At 39.7% G+C, this 22172-nt stretch overlaps 1 protein-coding gene across 2 annotated transcripts in view; it reads left to right on the plus strand.

Moving 5' to 3' along the window:
• The first annotated feature begins 180 nt into the window (after positions 1-180).
• Positions 181-22172, plus strand: part of LOC122557391 (uncharacterized) — a 36883-nt gene continuing 14891 nt past the window's right edge. Inside the window, exons 1-3 of one of the 2 annotated variants that reach the window (XR_015758618.1) lie at positions 181-1084; positions 5489-5570; positions 13969-14042. The gene's annotated coding sequence lies outside the window, so the exon portion shown is untranslated. Of the gene's footprint in view, positions 1085-5488; positions 5571-13968; positions 14043-22172 lie in introns of those variants that run through there. The other variant, XM_087991886.1, reaches the window with a different exon arrangement.

A 22172-nucleotide genomic window follows, 5' to 3' on the forward strand; every position in this document is an offset into this window, starting at 1 on the left:
TGAAAGAATCAAGTACATTTATAAATAAGCGCAGAAAAATACATTAAAATTCCGTGGTAATGTTCCACACCCCAGGCGGTATAGACTTGTTACATATTTACTATTATTTTAGACATGGTTCAAAATATTACATATTACTTAATTCATACAAACCTAACAAGTCAATGAGGGTCCTCCTACACTGCCTGGTCGCTGCCAACAGCCTCAGCTGGCTTGACTTTTAATGTGCTCTTAGCCACTGTCATCTAAACTGTAGATTCATATCCTTGGTCAAGCTAATTCTGCCTCATTTATGAAGGTAATCTTTAAAAGCCGCTTACGTCTAATACTGGATAGACGAGGGAAAATTGTGGGTGGAAATAATGTGTTACTGGAGTTTTGTTAACCTTACTTTAAGTTGTTGGAGAGGGTGAGAGTGTCGGTCATCCTCAGAACTGGTCCCTATGAGCTAGAACCTGATTACGTGCAATTGTTTCAGTCGCTACATTGCTGGCTTTTGTATTGGCGAACTGCACAGAATCGAACCCGTACAGTGATTGTGTTGTTGCAATTCTTACCGTCTCTTCACGCAGACACTCTTCATAAAAAACGGCCCATTACCAACAACTTTTTGTTTGGCCATCTGAAACCAAACCGATTTGTAAACGTTAAAATTGAACTTATACCCCTTGCAAATCGTTTTAAACTCTGAATTTTATTCGAAGTAGGAATCCTGCAATGTAATGGCTAGCATAACATTTATGTTCATATTTTACTCAATGCCAAGATCACAGAACAATCGTGCAGCAACTGGTTATTTTTTAAAGCCTAAGCAGCATTTACTATTCAGACTTTATGCAACCCCTGTGATTATAAATTAGATACATCGATTGATGCAACCTTAAAATCTCTGTGTTTTGATATTCCACCAATCCTAAAAATAGGTGTATAATTTGCTAATGTCTTTAATTCAGAATGTGGATCCTGCAACTGGTGCTAACCGTCTGGTGAAGTGACAATGCAAGGCCAGATTACCACAAAAGACATGCAGCTTCTGTGTCATACAGGATACCTTAACCTAGCGGTAGAGTGTGAGCCTTGAAAGGTAAACAACACTTAAATATACCTTAAAAATTAAAAGTAGCTGTTTTATTTACTGTAATAAAAATTAAATGAACAGAATATGGGAAGGCCACACATAAAAACAGTGCTCAGTTGCCAAATATAGATAAGAAGCAAATATCTCCATCCAATTTTTGGAATTCTTCAGTGTCTTCTGGTGAATGCAGAAAAGCCTATTGCATGAATTGAAGCACAATCTGTCTTTATGTTGAGTCACCCATGTGATCATCGAACACCATTGTGAACATTCAAAGTATGTATGTTTCTACAGAAATTGCCTTAATAGTGCTTTACTTAAGCATTTTAAGTTAAGTCAGCAATCTTTGATCTTGAGAAACCTTGAGGAAAGCTTTCTGAAAATTCAGATTAACTACATAATGGAGTTCTGCCGTACACTTAGTCTGTTGAAGCTTTAGAAAGGCCTTGGTTGTTTGACAGACAGGAAATTCACCTTCAATATCCAGTTGAAAATTTCTGAGCGAGCTACTGTTTTATAGACAAGCAATCAGGGCTTTTCCAGGTTTGAACATTGGACTTCTCACATGTCTGCCAATGCGCAACCCCCAAGGTGAAAAATCATACCTCGAGATGAACGATCCATTGCTCCCTGTTTATAGGCATTCTTCCAAACTGTTCCTAAGAATAGCAACATTATTTTACCTATTAGTAGGTTTATACTTTCTGGTTCATATGTTATCCTTTCTAAAATAATATACCGTACTATTACCATGAACATAACTATGACATACTACAATTATTAATGTTACTATGATATACTATGACAATATTTTGCTATAATATAACAACACTGATTTTTAGGGAAGCTGATTCCATTGACCTGACAAGTCGATCATCTCTCAAATGAAATCCGTCTGAATCCCAAATCATTATCATGTTTGGTCTCATTTTCAGACTGTTAGTGAGTTGTTGGCACAATTTAAGTTACACTCTGGTCAGGAAAGGAAAAATATCCAATGTGATCCCACAACAGCAATGAAATTATCTGGTAAAGAAGTGATCATTACAGGACAACATTGCTGGGGGCTGATTCATATGTGACTGAGAAGACCAATTGAAATGGCGACCAGTGCAAATGTGACAGTTTATCTTAATTTTTCGCTTCTGCTACCTCATTCCCACAAGGTTGAAACCTGAAATTTAGTCGTAATATTTTCTTGATTCCTATCTTGTGAATGCTAATCAGTACTCAGAAATCCCTTCAAAATAATAGATAATGACTTTAAAATTCCTATGTAGTTTCAATTAGCAGCTTAGGAGTTATGCTATCAGTTGAAGACAATTCGTTCGCATCAGTCGGTATGATAACCTTTTAGAAAAGCTACACTAGTGATTATCATCTTTTCCACCCTAGCTATAAAACTTATTTTTTTTAATCGCTTCATGTGTGAATTATTAATTCCACAATGTAAGACAGTTAAATATGAAGCAAGTCTTCCATTTTGCGGAAGTTCTAGCCTATTTTTCCTCAAGGAATTTTGTAGTGATTTTCCATAAATTTTAAAGTTAGTCATGAACTTTTAGCTGTTTAGCTGATCCTGTGCTATGTGCTGGTTGAAAATCAGATAATCTGTAATAAAATTAAAACCTAGTATCAAACATGAAGAAAATTGACTGCAGTTTTATGAATATGTGCTTAATTATTCTTTAAAAGAGCATAAACACCTAAGTAGGGAGGTTTTAGCCAGGCTAAGTCAAACTTGTGCTACAGACAAGCTGAAGAATTGAATAACTTGCCATTATTTGCTCCCAAGTCAGAAAGAGGATAAATCTCCTGTACCTTCACCTGACAATGTGCTTCAATTACCTTAAAATGGCTTTGAGAAGATAATGGTGAGCCACTTCTTAAACTACAGTGACCCATGTAGTGGTGATACTTCTCTCTATAGCAGTTTGATACAACTGAGTGTCTACTAGGCATTTCAGAAGAGTCAACATTACTGTGAGTTCAGGCTCATGTGCAGGTCGAACCAGGTAAAGATGGCAGATTGCTCATTGTAAAGCTTGCAAGGTTTTTACAATAACCTGATAGTTTCATGACTATTATAAACGAGACTAACATTTTATTTCAAATTAATCTTATAACTGAATAAGAATTCCCCCAGTTGCCATGATGGGAATTCAAGTCATGCCCTCAGAGAATTGGTCTAGGCATCTGGTTTACTGGTCTAGTAATATTATACCATGCTACTGTCTGTAGAGTCCCTACAGTGTGGAAACAGGCCATTCAGCCCAAGAAGTCCACATCAACTCTCCAAAGAGTATCCACTCCGGACTCACTCCCTACCTTATGCCTGGGACACCATTTCCCACAACTAATCCACCTAATTTATGCATCCCTGGACACTATGGACACCTAGCATGGCCAATCCACCTAACCTGCACATCTTTGGTCTGTGGGAGGAAACTGGAGTACCCAGAGGAAACCCACACAGATACAGGGCAAATGTGCAAACACCACACAGACAGTTACCCGAGGCTGAGCATTGAACCAGGGTCCCTGGTGCTATGAGGCAGCAGTGCTGACCACTGAGCCACTGGTTAGACTTTCAGAGTAAGTAGTTGAGAAAAGCAAGCAATGTTAAATGAGGATATGCTATTGGAATAAATGCAAAAGAATTTTTCTTACCTTGCTCTTAAAAACAAGTACAGTTATGACTTGATTGCAATTGTCAATTTAGTCCACAGCCAACAAAAGGTGACACATTGTCCAGAATCTACTAAAGCTTCTTTAAGCAACCTGCTAAGTTGTGCTTTATTAGAGCAGATTAACCATATCTTACAATTCTATCTTTCTTTGTCACCTGCAGAGAAATGTTTTGTGATTGATTTGTGCCTGTAGACATGAGGCCAACATGTGAAATTATTCATCTGGAATTTCCCCTAAAACTTCCTGTTTCAGCCACTAGATGGGGCTACACAGATGTTTCCTGCTCATGTCAATTTATATGCCCATTGGTGCAGGCATTGGTATAAAAGCAAGAAACACCTTGGCATCCAACAAATGCACTATTTAACCTGCATCCTCATCAGAACTCTGTGAGTTAAGTATAGAAGAAAAAAAATGCTTGACTCTTTCTTTTACCATATCAAACTCTTTTCATCACATATTTTTAATACGGTCAATATTTTTAAAATACATTTATGCAGAATTATGAATTGTTGGAACACCAGAAGGTAACAAGGTGTGGCACCCAGCCAGAGGACAAGGAAACACAATATCAGTCAGTTAGAGCTCCAAGGCCTCCCTGGAGGGGTTGGAGCATTTAAGTCAAAATGAAATGGGTGTGAATACCACCAACTCATTGCAAGACATCACTTGAGCCATCTGGAGGGAAGCAACACTGGAACAGATTCCCACATCCTAAGACTGCAGAGCAGCGATGCAGCAAGTTCCTATCAAATCAAGATAACATATTACCTCCTCTCATCTTTATTGTCCACTTAAATCTTACCCTTCATCCCCTTAAAGTAACATTTTCACAAATTAATCATTAACAATATTTCTTTCCTCAGGGGAATCCAACACAACAGCCTGAGACATGGCTTTCTGGTTCGCCTTATATCAGTCATTCATCTTCCACAATCCTTAAATTCTACAAGAAATTCACTAAGGTTCTTTAGACAGTACCTTCCAAACCTATGACCATTGCCATCTAGAAGGACAAGGGCAGCTGATACATGGGAACAATACCACCTGCAGTCCAAGCCACTCATCATTATCACTGGATCTAAACCTTGGAACTCCCTCTCTAAAAGCATTCTGGTTATACCTAAACCACATGGACAGTGGCTATCACCACCTTCTTATTAGCAATTAGGGATCGGCAATAAATACTTGCCCAGCCAGTGAAGGCTACTTCCCTGAAAATATTTCCTCACATCTTTTATTTTAATTATTGCTTGCCATTTGGCACATTCTTTCTATTACTAGCCTTATCTTCATTCACTGTTCTTGCAGAGCAATTGGCATTTAATGCCCATCGCAGGCAGAGTGCGAGAAGAGGATTGCCCAGAATTAAGTACTTCATCTACTTCGAAGCAAGATCCTGCAGCGTACAGGAATGCATTGTGGACATCTACACTGCATTCCTCTGAAGCGGGATTTAAATACAACTTTTCACTGCTTCTTTAATCCAAAAGGAATATAGTCGGAAGTCACACAACATCTGGTTACAGTCCAACAGATTTATTTGAAATCATAAGCTTTTGGAGCGCAGCTCCTTCATAACCTGACTATAGCTTGGTGTTGTGTGACTTCTGCTATTTGTCCACCCCAGTCCAACAGTGGCACGTCCACATCAAAAGGCATATGTTCACCCATTGTTCATTCATACCCATTCACAAATTAATCATTCATTTCCTGCAGGTCCACTATATTAAGAGACTTCAGAGGAAAGCACAGGTGATGGTGAAGAAGATGGTAATGATGATCAAACCAGAAATTGGTGGTAAGTGTTAAGTGCATGAAGCAGCATACTACTATAAAACAAGGACACCTTGATTTCATGAACTGTTATAGAATATGAGCAGTCAAATAGAGTTGTAGAGTCATACAGCACAGGAACACACTTTTCGGTCCAACTTGACTATGCCAACCACATTTCCCAAACTAAACTAGTCCCACTTGCTGTGTTGAGTCCATAACCCTCTAAACCTTTCCTATTCATGGACAATTCCAAATGTTTTTTCAATGTACCTGTATCCACCACATCCTCTGGCAGTTCATTATACATATAAACCACCCTCTGTATGAAAAGGTTGCCCCTCAGGTCCCATTTAAATCTTTCTCCTCTCAGCTTAATAATATGCCATCTAGTTTTGAACTCCTTACCCTAAGGAAAGGACGTTTGCTATTTACCCTATCTATGTCCCTCATGATTTTACGAATTTCTATTTGGTCACCCCTCAATCTCCTACACTCCAGTGAAAAATGTCCCACTCTATTCAGCCTACCTTTATATCGTAAACCTTCCATTCCCGGCAATATCCTGGTAAATCTTTTTTAAACCTTCTCCAATTTAATAATAACCTTCATATAACAGGGTGACGAGAACTGTACACAGTACTCCGGAAGAGGCCTCACCAATGTCATGTACAATCTTAAGTCCTACGCTTAAAAGTCTGAGCAATGAAGCAATTACTAAATTGGAGAGTGTTCAGAAAAGGTTTACAAGGGTGTTGCTGAGACTGAACTTTTGGTGCTCTCCCTCTCTGGCAATAACATCTTTCCTGAGATAAGGAGCCCAAAATTGCACACTGTACTCCAGATGCTGTTTAAACAGACTCCTATACTGAAGCAAGACTTCACTGCTCCCGTGGCAGCATCTGAGGAGAGAGAAAAAGAGTAATTTAACAGGTCTAAATAAGGATTAGGAATCAGCACAGGCTCGGTGGGCTGAAGGGCCTGTTCCTGTGCTGAATTGAATAGAACAAATATTCCAATTGGGATCCACATGTTAAAGCATCCACTAATGGTTTTAAATATTTGTATGAAAGAAGAAGGTGGCATAGAAATATTATTTTAAAATCTGATAAGCTGACCTCAAAAGGCCCTCAGAAATACCAATATGTGGTCAATATTATTTGTACAAATTGCTCACTTTTGTTTCATATGACCTGGAATCTTTGCACCAAATGATGTTTTAAGCAAGATAAATTAATCAAAAGATTATATCTTTCTATCACATAAAAACATAAGCTGAACAGGTTGGAGGCAAGGAGAATTTGGTTTGGAAACTTTTAAATATTAACCCTTCACTTGATTCACTTGGCATTAATTTTATACTTGTTTTCCATGCAAGAGAGAGGCAGAAAATGAGACTGTAGTGTTGTTTTATTGTTGAGCTGAAAAATAAGGATGCAATACTCATTTTTCAAATTACCACGTAACACTTACAAAGAATCAGGAGTCACAGAAATAGGCCATAAGACCCAATGATAGACAGACCACATTAATAGACATATGTGACAATACTTTAAAAAAGTTATTTTGTTCTGGGTTTTTTTTTTGAATAGAGGTTGTGAAGGCAGAGATGCTGAAGTGACTACAAAAGACTGCCTAAGTCAACAATCAGCAGTGGCCTTTCGGTTTTTTAAAAAAAACAGTTTAACATTGGAAGGAGAGCGGCCAATCCTTCCAGATCAGGCTTTCTAGTTTTTTTAGCTATAGCAGTGGGAAGATGTTTAGGTCCGAAAAAAGTTTGCAAGCTTCAGTAAATGATTCCTAACTGGGACTTTCCCTGAAATATCTCTTGATGGTGTTCCCTCCTGGATTGGAAACCTACGTGAAAGAATCTGTGTCTGTATTTATCTTTTTGCCAAGGAGTGTGTTAGTGGGATGTTACTACACTGGAGCAGTTAATTAGCAATAGGTTCTACAACTATTATTTGGTTAAGTTTTCCAATAGTTAATTCATTCTAAATTCCTCATTCTTTTGTTTGTATTTTAATTATAGTGCTTAAATACATTGTGTTTTGTTTAACATCATGTGGTTTGGCATCACATCTGGAACACCCACTTCACATCTACCTTTAAAATAATTCAAGGAGGTCTGGCCTGGTCCATAACACATATTCCTTGACCTTTCATATCAGGCAGCATGCCGATTATGATTATTTAGCACTTTATTGCAAACCTCAGAATACCATGTCTGCCATTAGACGAGATTCTGTTATTGAACAACACTTACTAAATAATCCTGACTGTGCTAAAACTTACATTGGAAGCCAATTCATGGTTATCAGTTGAGCTGACAGTGTAATGCACTTGTACTTAAAAGCTAAGTTATTAACACACAGGATGTGTAATTTGTCGGCAAGAGGAATTTATGACTACATTGTACTTTTCACATTGAGAAAAATGTCTTGCAGACTGCAAATCCCTGCTGCACTATCCATGGCAATACCCTGACTAATTAGAGACAAACTGTCTTATCTGAGTGTTCCTCAGCTAAGATTAAAAATCACACAACACCAGGTTATAGTCCAACAGGTTTATTTGGAAGCACACTAGCTTTCGGAGCGATGCTCCTTCATCACGTGATAGTGGAGGGCTCGATCGTAACACAGAATTTATAGCAAAAATTTACAATGTGATGTAACTGAAATTATACATTGAAAAATTGATTATCTGTTAAGCCTTTCATCTGTTAGAATACAGTGATAGTTTCACTTCTTTCATGTGTAAATCACAAAACCTTTTTTTTAAAGTTGCATTCTCGGGTTAGCTGTTAACAATGGTGATAACTAGACAATATGTTGAAGGTGTTAGCCCCCTGTGTTCTCTGTCTATGACCTGATGTTTAGATTGATTCTAATCTAAAAAGTAAGATAACAGAGTTTTACATAAATTCATGCAGATTTTGAGCTCAGAGTTCTACATGAATGTAAGCAGTTTTTGAGCAAAGTGCAATGTAACTCTGCAAGTTCAAATTCACCCCACAAAATACATGTGTGCATGTGGGTCTTTGTCTGTCTGTGTGTGTGTGTCTGTCTGGGGTGGGGGTTGTGAGTGTGAGAAAGTGTGTGTATGTGTGTGTGTAGTGAGTGCAGAGTGTCTTAAGTCTGTGAGGGAGTGCATGTGTGAGTATGGGAGTGTGTGTGTCTATAAGGGTGTGTGTGGGTGTCTGTGTGCGCGTCTGTGTGTACCTGTGTCCTTGTGTACGTGAGAGTGTGTGTGTGTAGGAATATCTGTGTGTGTGTAGTGCAATGGTGATCACCTGTAATGTGACATGAACCCAAGGTACCGGTTGAGGCCCTCCCTATGTTAGCTAACCGAACTTAGCTATCAGCCTCTGCTCGGCCACTTTCCTCTGCTGCCTGTCCCGAAGTCCATCTTGGGGGATGGTCACCTGAAGGTCCGAGGTTGAATGTCCTGGACCACTGAAGTGTTCCCCAACTGGGAGGGAACCCTCCTGTCTGTTGATTGTTGTGTGGTGCCCATTCATCCGTTGTCGTAGCCTTTTCCCCATAGTCGTTTCCCCAATGTACCATGCCTCCGGGCATCCTTGCCTGCAACGTATAAGATAGACAACGTTGGCTGAGTCACATGAGTACCTGCCATGTACAAGGTGGGAGGTGTTCCCATGCGTAATAGCAGTATCTATGTCCACAATCTGACACGTCTTGCAGCGTCCACCGTGACAGGGTTATATGGAGTTGTCCTGAGAGCCGGGCAGTTTGCTACGAACAATGATCTGTTTGAGGTTTGGTGGTTGTTTAAAGGCAAGTAGTGGAGGTGTGGGGAAGGTCTTGGTGAGGTGCTCATCCTCATTGATAATGTGTTGCAGGTCACGAAGAACATGGTGTAATGTTTCAGCCCCTGGGAAGTACTGAACAATGAAGGGTACCCTGTCAGTTGCAGCACGTGTCTGTCTCCTGAGGAGGTCATTACGATTCCTTGCTGTGGCACGTCGGAACTGGCGGTCGATGAGTTGAGCATCGTACCCCGTTCTAGTGAGGGCATCCTTGAGTACTTCCAGGTGTCCGTCACGTTCCTCCTCATCTGAGCAGATCCGGTGTATGCGTAGGGCTTGTCCATAGGGAATGGCTGTTTTAATATGTTTTGTGTGGAAGCTGGAGAAGTGTAGCATTGTGAGGTTTTCTGTGGGTTTGCAGTAGAGTGTGGTGCTGAGGTGTCCATCCTGGATGGAGACGCATGTGTCTAAGAATGAGACAGACAGTCGAGAGTAGTCCATGGTGAGGTTGATGGTGGTATGAAACTTGTTGATGTCACTGTGTAGTTTTATCAGTGACTCCTCGCCATGGGTCCAGAATAAGAAAATGTCATCAATGTACCTGTGTACACTGTTGGTTGGAGATCCTGCATAGAGAAGAAATCGTTCGAACCTGTGCATAAAAATGTTGGCATATTGGGGTGCAAATTTGGTCCCCATGGCTGTTCCGTGTGTCTGGATGAAGAATTGGTTGTCAAAGGTGAAGACGTTATGATCGAGGATAACGCGGATGAGTTGTAGGATGGTGTTTGGAGACTGGCAGTTGTTGGTGTTGAGTACTCAGGCTGTTGCCACGATGCCATCCTTGTGGGGGATGCTGGTGTAGAGTGCGGAAACGTCCATTGTGACGAGGAATGTTCCCGGTTCGACTGGTCCGTGGGTGCTGAGTTTCTGTAAGAAATCCGTAGTGTCGCGACAGAAGCTGGAGATCCCCTGTACAATAGGTTTCAAGATGCCTTCCACATAGCCGGAGAGATTCTCACATAGGGTCCCATTGCCCGACACGATGGGACGTCCCGGTGTGTTGGCATTGTGTACCTTTGGAAGGCAGTAGAAGTTGCCTACACGAGAAGTACATGGGATGCATCTCCAAATCATGTCAACTAAGATTGACAGCAAATGGTTCCAGCTGCACCTCCATACCAAATATGGTCCGAACAATTAGCACCCTCATGTTCTATGAATTGGTGAACCCTTTCCAAGTCTTTCTTGCATGCCAGTCTTGATAAGTGCAAGGCAAAAAGCTCTAACTTTGTATTTCTTTTTATCAACGTTTTAATTACAGAATTACAGCATTATCACAGTGAAGAAGCTGGCCGTTTGGGCCAGCATATATGGACCAGCTTTCCAATTAACAATTCAACATTGCCATTCCTTCACTTTCTCCTCATAACCCTTCACATTATATAACCCCTCAGCCACATGTCAAGATTCTTTACAATTATCTTGACTGAACCTGCCTCACTGTTAAGCAGTACATTCCAGATAAACAACTAAGACCAAAGACAGAAGAGAAATCATTTGAGGAAGAAAGCCCTTAGACTATTTTGTCACAGTAAAAGTGAGGAGTGGTTATAAGATGAATATTGAACAAAGTAACAGTAGACTGAATGGGTGGGGTTGTTTTCAAGGTTGAGCAAGTAGTTAAAAGGCAAAATTTAGGAATAATAATGGTAATGGAGAGCAATAAGAAAGGAAGTGTGTACTCTTTGATTTAGCTTATGCATTATCATACAAAATTCATTCCTCCTCATATGATTAAGTTAAACCATAAAAACAATAACAGAAGCAACTAATTTTTTCATCATCTACTAATTTGATCCATGAACATTAATTTTTAATTGAAATTATAGTGATAAATTAAGTGAGATAAGTAAGTGGGTGGCAAAGTGGTTAGCACTGCTGCCTCACAATACCAGGTGCCTGGGCTCGATTCCAGCCTTGGGTGACTGCCTGTGTGAGTTTACACATTCTTCCCATGTCTGTGTGGGTTTCCTTTGGATGCTCAGGTTTCCTCCCACAGTCCACCAAGATGTGCAGTTAGAAGGATATGCCATGGCAAATTGTTAATTGTGTGCAGAGATGTAGAGGCTAGGTGGTTTAGCCATGGTAAATGTGGGGTTATGGGGATAGGGTGGGGTCTTGTGGAATGCTCTTTGGAGGATTGTTGGACTCAATGGGCTGAATGGCCTCTTTCCACACATGTATGGATTCTATGATAATATTTTTGTTTATTATTACACTAAGTTACTGATGTACTCCAGTATAATGCTGTAAGTTTTAATCTTATTTTTGGATACCTGTGCATATGTACTTTAACAATTTTACCATGCAAAGTGATGTCAATTGAAATGTGTAACAGAATAAAGATTAAGAAATCTCAACCAACTAAACGAAGACACATTAATTTCACTTGATATTACTTCATCTAAAGACCGTTAAAGGCCTTGTGTCTTCATTGCTGTGTCAACAGACCTAAGCATAATTAGTTTTATGCATTTTCTCTTTTAATAGTGAGATCTAAATATTCCTTTTAAGGAAATTTATTGTGAGCTTGAAGAACCAAACATTCAATGATCATTTAAGTCACAGTCTTTCCAACAACCCAACAACATATTGAACGCATGTAAAACTTGCCAAAATGTGACCCTGTTGTACTGAGTACACATACATTTATACTAAGACATTAACCTCCTGAACTGGGCTTAGACATAAAATCTACACTTGTGATAAAAGATGTATCATATGTTTGTTTATTATTATTTGAGTTAGATTTAAAATAGAGACAGATAGATTTTTAGATGGGTTCTTGTTAAAGGTAAGAGTGTTATTTAAATCAGTGATCTGAATGCATAATTTCTAAGAAGGCATATGACTTTGGCCAAGTGCCTAGCAGAACATCTGTAGTGTTAATAAATAGAATATTTATACCATTGAGTTTACAAACAGACCAGAGTCATTGTTGTAGCTTTTGATATCAGTTCAGTTTGGAAGAATTGGGAGTTCAATACAGAAGGGAGAACAATTTTCTCTGAGCAGGATATTCAATTGATTGCTTGGGAGAACCAATCATCTTTGTTGAAGTGTTGTTCATTCATAGAGCTTTCAACCAAGAACAGTCTGTAATCAATTGAAAGAAATTGGGCCATTGAGTTTGAGAAAAGTTCATACTAACAAACATGAAAAGAAATTGTTAAAATGCCTCAGCAAACCAAGACAAATAAACTGGGGAGAGTCTATTAAGTAAAAAAAAGCCTTGTGACAGGACTTATATTTTTCTGGAATTAAATATCTGTTAAAGGAAATATTGGGAAACAGATTGCAATTTTGGTTTCCTGATGTGTTAAGATCTTTCTAACTGTCACACGTGTAGCTTTCTTTGTTTCTTTACTTTGTGTAATAAACTTATGTTCTATTGTTAACGAGTTCATAAGCTGACTTTATGATACACTGAAGACATCTTAAATGTCAACTTCTCCACCTCCTGATGCTGCCTGGCTTGCTATGTTCTTTCAGCCTCCGACCTGTACACATAATAGGGACATGCATCCAGATTGCGTACATTTCCAAGTGTTCTTATGGGGCAATGATAATGTTCCTACGTCTGAGTCTGCAATATCATAACATGTCTCAACAGGTTGTAAAAATGTGTACATCTATTTCCACTGTGGAGACTGCAACCCAGTATGCTTAGCTTATACATAGTCCTCATTGAAAACAATCAGAATAGATATGCAAATGTGAATAAGCTCCAATAGTATACCATAGAAAAACTTAAATCACATTGTACATATGTGCAAGGTATTAGTGATATATTTAAGTACTGTAGAATTGATTTGGCATTTTTTTAACAACTGGGTGTCTGACATGGAAATACACTTATTTGCTTCAGAGAAGCTGAAAAAATAATATAAATAAACTTATATTCATAAATATTATTAATAAATCAAAAAAGGGCTTTTGATTCACCTGAAGTGAAAATCTCTCCAAAAACACACAAACTTAGAAGTATTCAGCAAATGTCAATGTTTATAAATCTGCAGTTATATACAGGACACTCTGGAGTTTAACTGCTAAACGAAACAGCTTGACAACTGTAGTCAATTGTCAAGTGACTTGCTGCTTCTTTAGTTAAGTGCAGCATTTGGGGCAAAATTTCCAGGGTCTGCCCAGAGCTTTAAGAATGGCTTTAAGTGGGGAAACTTATTGGGGGGATGCAAAAAAATCACTTGCTTGATAGCTGGTTAAAGCTTTGGTACTGAGTTTAGAAACTTATAGGCAGATAGCTCTCTTTACAGACTGAAAGAACATATAAGCACATTATGTTTGTCATGATTTGGAGATGCCGGTGTTGGACTGAGGTGTACAAAGTTAAAAATCACTCAACACCAGGTTATAGTCCAACAGATTTAATTGGAAGCACTAGCTTTCAGAGCACTGCTCCTTCATCAGGTGGTTCATCAGGAACCACATGATAAAGGAGCAGCACTCTGAAAGCTAGTGCTTCCAATTAAACCTGTTGGGCTATAACCTGGTGCTGTGTGATTTTTGACATTATGTTTGTTTCAACTTAAGAAAATTGCTAATAGCTATTCTTTGATTCCTTCCTCAGGCCTTGGCTAATCAAAGCCAGATTTTAATTAAGTGTAGTTTGGAAGTTAACAGTCAGTCATCATCCAACTGGTGCATTCTTCATAGCAATGTATGTACCAATCAGATTTCACTTGTCAACCAATCAGCCTCTCTTCACTAACAGTGAATGCAAGAAGAGTCACTTCAATAAAGTGCATTTTTCAGCAACATCATCACTCTCCGAAACTGTGTCATAATTAAAAAAATTATTTGCAGTGTGAAACGCACCAACAGTTGGGATGGTGATTAGAGACTATTCTATATGCAGATGTGCAGAAACAATCACTGGCCCATGTATCTAAATTTTATCCAAAGTTGTAAGGTTCGATTGCAGGGAATGATAAGGGTCATCAAGAGACAGATTAAACTAATTGCTGCATGCAGGGAAAGTGATATAACAATGAAGGATATCAAATTTAGAGAAGGCAATGACCTATGGTATTATCGCGAGACTATGAATTCAGAAACTAATGTTCTGGGGACCTGGGTTCAGGTACTATCATGGCAGATGGCGGACACTGAATTCAATAAAAAAATTCTCAAATTAAAAACATCCCAATGAATCCATTGCCAATTATCAGAAAAAAACCACTTTGGTCCCAATCTTTAGTCTCTCCAAATGAATGCAATATCCTATCATATTGTAATTGCTGCCACTTAGGGGTGCATTCATTATGAGGTCATTAATTAATCCAATCTCATTACATATTATAGGTTTAGCAGAACCTCCTGTCTGTCTCCAGACCATGGCCATTCTAAGAAATTATCCCAAAAATATTTTATGAATTCCTCAGCTAGGTTTCCTTTGCCCATTCAAATCTTCCAGTCTATATGTAAATTAAAACTCTCTCAGCAATACAGCTGTGCCTTTCTGATGAGCTCTAAATTTGATTATTTATTCCCAGCCCCAGTGAAAAATTGAATAACTAATAGGATATGATAATAGTTGCCCTATTATTTGTGGTACTCAGGTATATCTGGTATAATGTCCTGGTTGTGTTCCTGTGCAAACTCACGCTGTAAAGAATCGCTATAGAAAATCGCACTGTGGAAGATTGCTACAGAAAATCACTATACCTATGCAGTTGAAAGTACGCACTATCCAAGCAGTGTCCACTGTTCGTCAACTGCGCTATAGCTAATTCGCGTTGATGCAACACCTATTATACCAGAAATGCCTGTATTATGGTGTTATGCAATTACAATGGGTGGAGTACCATTATCCTCTTCACCAGAACATAGACACATTCTTTAATCCAATAAACAGGTCTAAAAGGAGTCTTCAAAGATTTTGATTAGAAGATGCAATGGGAATCTGTCTATTGCTGATGTTTTCCAAATATGGGTATACAATTGAATGCCTAAATATAATTGTTCAAAAGGCATATGGATAGATACATGAATAGAAATGGTTTGTAGGGATATGACTAGGAGCAGGCAAGTGGGACTAGTTTGGTTTGGGATTATGTTCAGCATGGACTGGTTGGACCGAAGGTTCTGTTTCCATGTTGAATGACCCTATGACTATGACTCTATCTCTGAGAAGAGAAAATATACTTTTCCTTTTTCACTGCACAGCATTTACTAAATGTGTTAATTTATTGATGTAGGAAAATGTGTTCAAACAGCTGTCACAAAGGCTCAGAACTCTTAGGCGTTCATCAATTTCATTTCTACTAGCCCATTTGCAATATTCACCTTCAAACTGTAAGTTAGATTTGTTCTAAAAAGAAGAAACAATTGCAAATGGAAGACCCTGCCAACATTACCGCTGCTTCTTGGAGAGGAACTCAGCCTCATGCTGTGCACATCCCTTTGCCAAAACCCTTGACATAAAGATTTGGGTTGAGCAGCTGGTGATGGTTAAATCTAACTTGCAACACTGGAATAGGAAATGCAGAACATGAAGATTATTTAGTATATTACAAAGTTGCCCATTGTCAGTCTTTCTATTGCAATGAAAGCAGACATCTGACAGATATAGGACAGAGGAAACTTTGAAACTTGAGATAATAGCAACAATTACTTCACGATTAGGTATGAAAATATGCATTTGGGGTATATCCAAAATTTACTGCTTGCTAAGGTTGAGTTGTAGAGAGACATAAAGCAACACTCCACATACTTGCAAACTGAACTATGGAATCTCCACACCTCTAACTGTGGAGTTAGAAATGTTTATTGTATTATGGTATGTGACCATTTTATAGTGAGCAGGACAATAATACTGAATCCTTTGTAAACCATGTCAAGTAGAGTATAAGTGAAAGTCAGTTGGAAAGAATAGACAGAAAGCAATAATATGGATTGGAAAGACTGAGAAGAAGTTAGCGAGTTTTGAGAAGATTTGTAGCTCAGGTTGAGATTCTGGGTGTAGGTTTGCTCGCTGAGCTCGAAGGGACATTTTCAGATGTTTCATTACCATACTAGGTAACATCTTCAGTGAGCCTCCATATGAAGCACCGCTGATGATTCCTGCTTTCTATTTATATGTTTGGGTTTCTTTGGGTTGGTGATGTAATTTCCTGCGGTGATGTCTTTTCCTATGGTGATGTCATTTCCTGTTCCTTTTCTCAGCGGGTGGTAAATCGAGTCCAAGTCAATGTGTTTGTTGACAGAGTTCTGGTTGGAATGTCATGCTTCTAGGAATTCTCGCGTGTGTCTCTGTTTGGCTTGTCCTAGGATGGATGTGTTGTTCCAGTTGCATGTCCTTCCTCATCTGTATGTAAGGATACTAATGAGAGAGGGTCATGTCGTTTTATGGCTAGTTGATGTTCATGTATCCTGGTGGCTAGTTTTCTGCCTGTTTGTCCAATGTAGTGTTTGTTACAGTCCTTGCATGGTATTTTGGAGATGACATTAGTTTTGCTTGTTGTCTGTGTAGGGTCTTTCAAGTTCATTAGCTGCTGTTTTAGTGTGTTGGTGGGTTTGTGGGCTACCATGATGCCAAAGGGTCTGAGTATGATTAGATTTCCACACTGTAGATTAGATTTCCTACAGTGTGGAAACAGGCTCTTCGACCCAAACAGTCCACACCGACTCTCCGAAGAGTAACCCACCCAGACCCATTTCCCTCTGACTAATGCACCTAACACTATGGGCAGTTTAGCATAGCCAATTCACCTGACCCACACATCTTTGGACTGTGGGAGGAAACCAGAGCACCTAGAGGAAACCCACGCAGACACAAGGAGAATGTGCAAACTCCATGCAGACATGAGGAGAATGTGCAAACTCCACGTAGACAGTCACCCAAGGCTGGAATCAAACCTGGGACCCTGGTGCTCTGAGGCAGCAGTGCTAACCACTGAGCCACTGTGCTGCAGTCATTTCCCAGATGTCTTTGATATTGGGGAGAGTGGCTAGGGTTTCTGGGCACATTTTGTCTGCTTGTTTGGGTTTGTTGTTGAGAAATCTGCGAACTGTGTTCATTGGGTACCCGTTCTTTTTTAATACACTAGTATAGGTGATTTTCCTCTGCTCTGCGTAGTTCCTCTGTGCTGCAGTGTGTGGTAGCTCATTGGAATAATGTTCTGATGCAGCTTCATTTGTGGATATTGGGATGATTGCTTCTGTAGTTCAAAATTTAGTCCAGATGTGTTGTTTTCCTGTAGATGCTGGTTTGTAGTTTCCCATTGGCTGTTTGCTCCACTGTGACATCTAGGAATGGCAGTTTGTTGTCGTTTTCCTCCTCTTTAGTGAATTATATGCCAGTAAGGGTAATATTGGTAATCTTGAAGATTTCCTCTAATTTGTCTTGTTTAATGATGACAAAGGTGTCATCCACATAGTGGACCCAAAGTTTGGGTTGGATGGTTGGCAGAGCTATTTGTTCGCGTCTTTGCATTACTGTCTCTGCTAACTCTATCAACTCTATCAACAAACACATTGACTTGGACCCGATTTCACCCCCCCGAGAAAAATAACAGGAAATGACATCACCATAGGAAATGACAGCACCGCATGAAATGACATCACCAACTCAAAGAAAGCCAAACATATAAATAGAAAGCAGGAACCATCAGCAGTGCTTCATCTGGAGACTCACTGAAGATGTTACCGAGTATGGTGACGAAACGTCTGAAAATGAACCTTCCAGCTCAGTGAGCAAATCGATATACAGAACTGAGAAGTAGTAGAAAAGAAAGCAGGGAGATTCAGATTCATATGAGGAAATAGTAAACCCTGTTATAAATGCATTTAGAATAGGGCCAGATATAGCCAACAAAGTAATCTTGTTCTGAGGGTCTATCAATGCATTGTTGACCAAAGTAAGTGAATTCACTTGAATCTGCAGGTGTAAGCAGTTGTCAGAGAATAGGAATAAAGTGCCTGTTGAATCCTCTGAAATGAAAATGTGTTGCTGGAAAAGCGCAGCAGGTCAGGCAGCATCCAAGGAACAGGAGAATCGACGTTTCGGGCATAAGCCCTTCTTCAGGAATGAGGAAAGTGTGTCCAGCAGGCTAAGATAAAAGGTAGGGAGGAGGGACTTGGGGGAGGGGCGTTGGAAATGTGATAGGTGGAAGGTGGTCAAGGTGAGGGTGATAGACCGGAGTGGGGTGGGGGCGGAGAGGCCAGGAAGAAGATTGCAGATTGAGAAGGCGGTGCTGAGTTCGAGGGATTTGACTGAGACAAGGTGGGGGGGAGGGGAAATGAGGAAACTGGAGAAATCTGAGTTCATCCCTTGTGGTTGGAGAGTTCCTAGGTGGAAGATGAGGCGCTCTTCCTCCAACCGTCGTGTTGCTATGGTCTGGCGATGGAGGAGTCCAAAGACCTGCGTGTCCTTGGTGGAGTGGGAGGGGGAGTTGAAGTGTTGAGACACACTTTCCTCATTCCTGAAGAAGGGCTTATGCCCGAAACGTCGATTCTCCTGATCCTTGGATGCTGCCTGACCTGCTGCGCTTTTCCAGCAACACATTTTCAGCTCTGATCTCCAGCATCTGCAGTCCTCACTTTCTCCTCGAAGCCTCTGAAATGCCTGGCATTCCTGTGTTGTACCTTTTACGGCCGCGCCTTGACATACGAATGACCCCGTTCACGAACAAATCGGTTTACGAACAGGATTGTAAGTAAAATTTTGCTTCAAAGTGTGTACGAAATTCAAGGTACGAACAAAGGCCGTGGTTTCATTGTTATTGTTCTGCTTTTCTACACACACTTTGAACGCAAAAGCTCTCGGGCCCCGCGTGATCTCATTCAGTTCGTCTTTGGCGCGTGTGCGCTGTGAACATCCAACGTCCAAGCATTCTTACGGTTTTTTTTTGTTTTTTGCATTAAATTAGCCCTCACTATGGCTCCCAAGAAAGTGAAAAGTGGCAGTGTTAGTGGTGTTAAGAAGCCTAAACGTATTACTGTAGAAACGAAGAAAGAAATAATAGCTAAACATGAGAATGGTGCTCGCGTATCTGATCTCGCTATGCAGTATGACATGGCGAAATCGACAATCTGTACTATCCTAAAGAACAAAGAGGCACTAACGGCAGTTGACGTGGCTAAAGGATTAACTATTTTAACGAAGCAAAGGCCTAAATTGTTAGACGAGGTTGAAAAATTATTATTAGTTTGGATAAATCAAAAAGAGCTTGCTGGAGATAGTGTTAACGAGACTATAATCTGCGAGAAGGCTCTACACATACACCGTGATTTGTTAGTGACACCGCCGAGTACAAGGACTGCTAGCATTGAAGAATTTAAATCCAGCGGAGGCTGGTTTGATAAATTTCGCCGACGAACTGGAATCCATAGTGTAATAAGGCATGGAGAAGCAGCTAGTTCAGACAAAAAGGCAGCGGAGGACTTTGTGAAGGAATTCAATAAGTTTGTCAAAGATAAAGGTTATGTCTCACATCAAGTTTTTAACTGTGATGAAACTGGAATTTTCTGGAAAAAAATGCCCAAAAGGACCTACATAACCCAAGAGGAGAAGGCACTACCGGGCCACAAACCAATGAAGGACAGGTTAACGCTTTTATTGTGAGCGAATGCAAGTGGGGATTGCAAGATTAAGCATCTATTAGTCTACCACTCTGAAAACCCTCACGTTTTTAAACACAATAATGTGTTGAAGGCTAAACTCTCTGTAATGTGGAGAGCGAATAGCAAGGCTTGGGTCATGCAAATGATTTTTATGGAATGGTTGACGGACGTTTTTGCACCAGCTGTCAAAGAATATCTTGAAAAAAATAATTTGCCGCTTAAGTGTCTTCGAGTAATGGACAATGCTCCTGCCCATCCTCCAAATTTGGAAGAAAACTTGGACATTGAATACGACTTCATAAAAGTAAAGTTCCTTCCTCCCAACACCACTCCTCTCATCCAACCATGGACCAGAATGTCATTGCAAATTTCAAAAAATTATGTACAAAGGCTCTGTTCGTCAGGTGTTTCCAGGTCACCAACGACATAGATTTGACCCTTGGTCAGTACTGGAAGGACCACTTCAATATCCTCCACCGCATAAGCCTTATTGATAAGGCATGGAACGAGGTCTCTTTCCATACGATGCAGTCAGCCTGGAGGAAACTTTGGCCAGATTGTGAACCTGAGAGAGACTTCGAGGGTTCTGAGGAGGAGACATCAGTAAATGTAATGAATGAGATTGTGACCCTGGGCCAAAATATGGACTTGGAGGTCGATGAGGATGATGTGGCGGAGCTGGTGGAGGACCACAGACAAGAACTCAGCACAGAAGATCTTGTTGAATTGCAACAGGAGCAGGTGAAGGTTATGCAGCAGGAGCATTCTGGAGAGGAGGAAGAAGAGAGGGAAGATGCATCAAGTGTTCAAATCAAAGACATTTGTAGCAAATGGAGTGAAGTGCAGGCTTTTATTGAGAGGCATCACCCTAACAAAACTGTGACCAACAGAGCAGTGAACATTTTAAATGACAATGTGGTGTCTCATTTTCAGAAAATTCTGCAACAAAGAAAAAAACAAGTTTCTCTGGATCATTTTCTTCTGACATTACCAACCTCCAAGAGACAAAAAAGAGAAAAGACTCCGGAAATATCCGAACAATGGGAAAATTGATTCAGTTCGTGAACTTTTCGGTTTGCGAACCGGGTCCCGGAACGGATTAAGTTCATAAGTCGAGGCGCTACTGTATTGTTTTTCCAAGCACATTGGATCCCCCACGAGAATGATGCTCTTGCAGGTACAGAAGTGAAATAATTTGCCACAATTTGCACCAAAGCTGGTGAGAACTTAACTACCAGCAGAAAAATAAATGGTTAAGAAATGACTGAAGTACAGTTATTTTATCATGACTGCATCTGTTCCATGACCTTCAATTATTTTACCGTCACCTCACTATCCTAGATAGCAACTTTACATGCGTTTGATTTATAACAACACATTGTGCAGGATGTCACCATTTCCAAAATCATTATTTAAATAAAAAGCTCTCCTGTCAGAAGCAAATGCTCAGTTGATCCCTATCCATGCCCTCAGTCTGGTAGAATGAGTAGCTAGCATTGGAAAATGCAAACTTGTAAATCTGATGCGACACTTTTAAAAAAAAGAAATCCTTCAGAATGCAAATATAGGGGCCAGTGGAATTAGGTATGGAAGAAAAAGCAAAATTGATTGCATTGTTACCCATTTTTGTACAATATTAGATAAACAGTATCATAATTATAATATTGGTTAACATTGTATCTTTTGGCATGTAATATTTGCTGAAACACATTCCAGTAATGGCCTCTCCTCTGTTTGTAGTCATTTGTGGTGTTCATTACAAGATAATTACAGTTCTGCTTCCTCCTTGGAAATATTTCTCAAAAGTCTCCTCTATGATGACTATTTATAAAATCATGTTTTTTTCAGAAATTAATTGCAAAAAATGTACTTGAATCATCTGTATTCATTTTTTTCTGAATTTAAGACTGAGTGAATGTTTCAGTCCGAGGGAGGGAGATGGTCTACACCAACAATCCAAAATGAGGTCACAGCCAATCAGCTACCAATTTTTATTTAGACAGTAGTTTCCCATTTACATGGAGACAGTGAAGAAAACATGTGGCATGCTTGTCTTTATTGGTCAGTGCATTGAGTATAGGAGTTGGGAGGTCATGTTGCAGCTGTATGGAACATTAGTAAGGCCAGTTTTGGAAGACTGCATTCAATTCTGGTCTCCCTGCTTTAAGAAGGATGTTGTGAAATTTGAAAGGGTTCAGAAAAGATTTA

This window comes from Chiloscyllium plagiosum, unplaced genomic scaffold, assembly GCF_037043375.1.
Source record: "Chiloscyllium plagiosum isolate Xiang-an unplaced genomic scaffold, Cpla_swu_hap1 HiC_scaffold_11, whole genome shotgun sequence".
NCBI lineage: Eukaryota > Metazoa > Chordata > Chondrichthyes > Orectolobiformes > Hemiscylliidae > Chiloscyllium > Chiloscyllium plagiosum.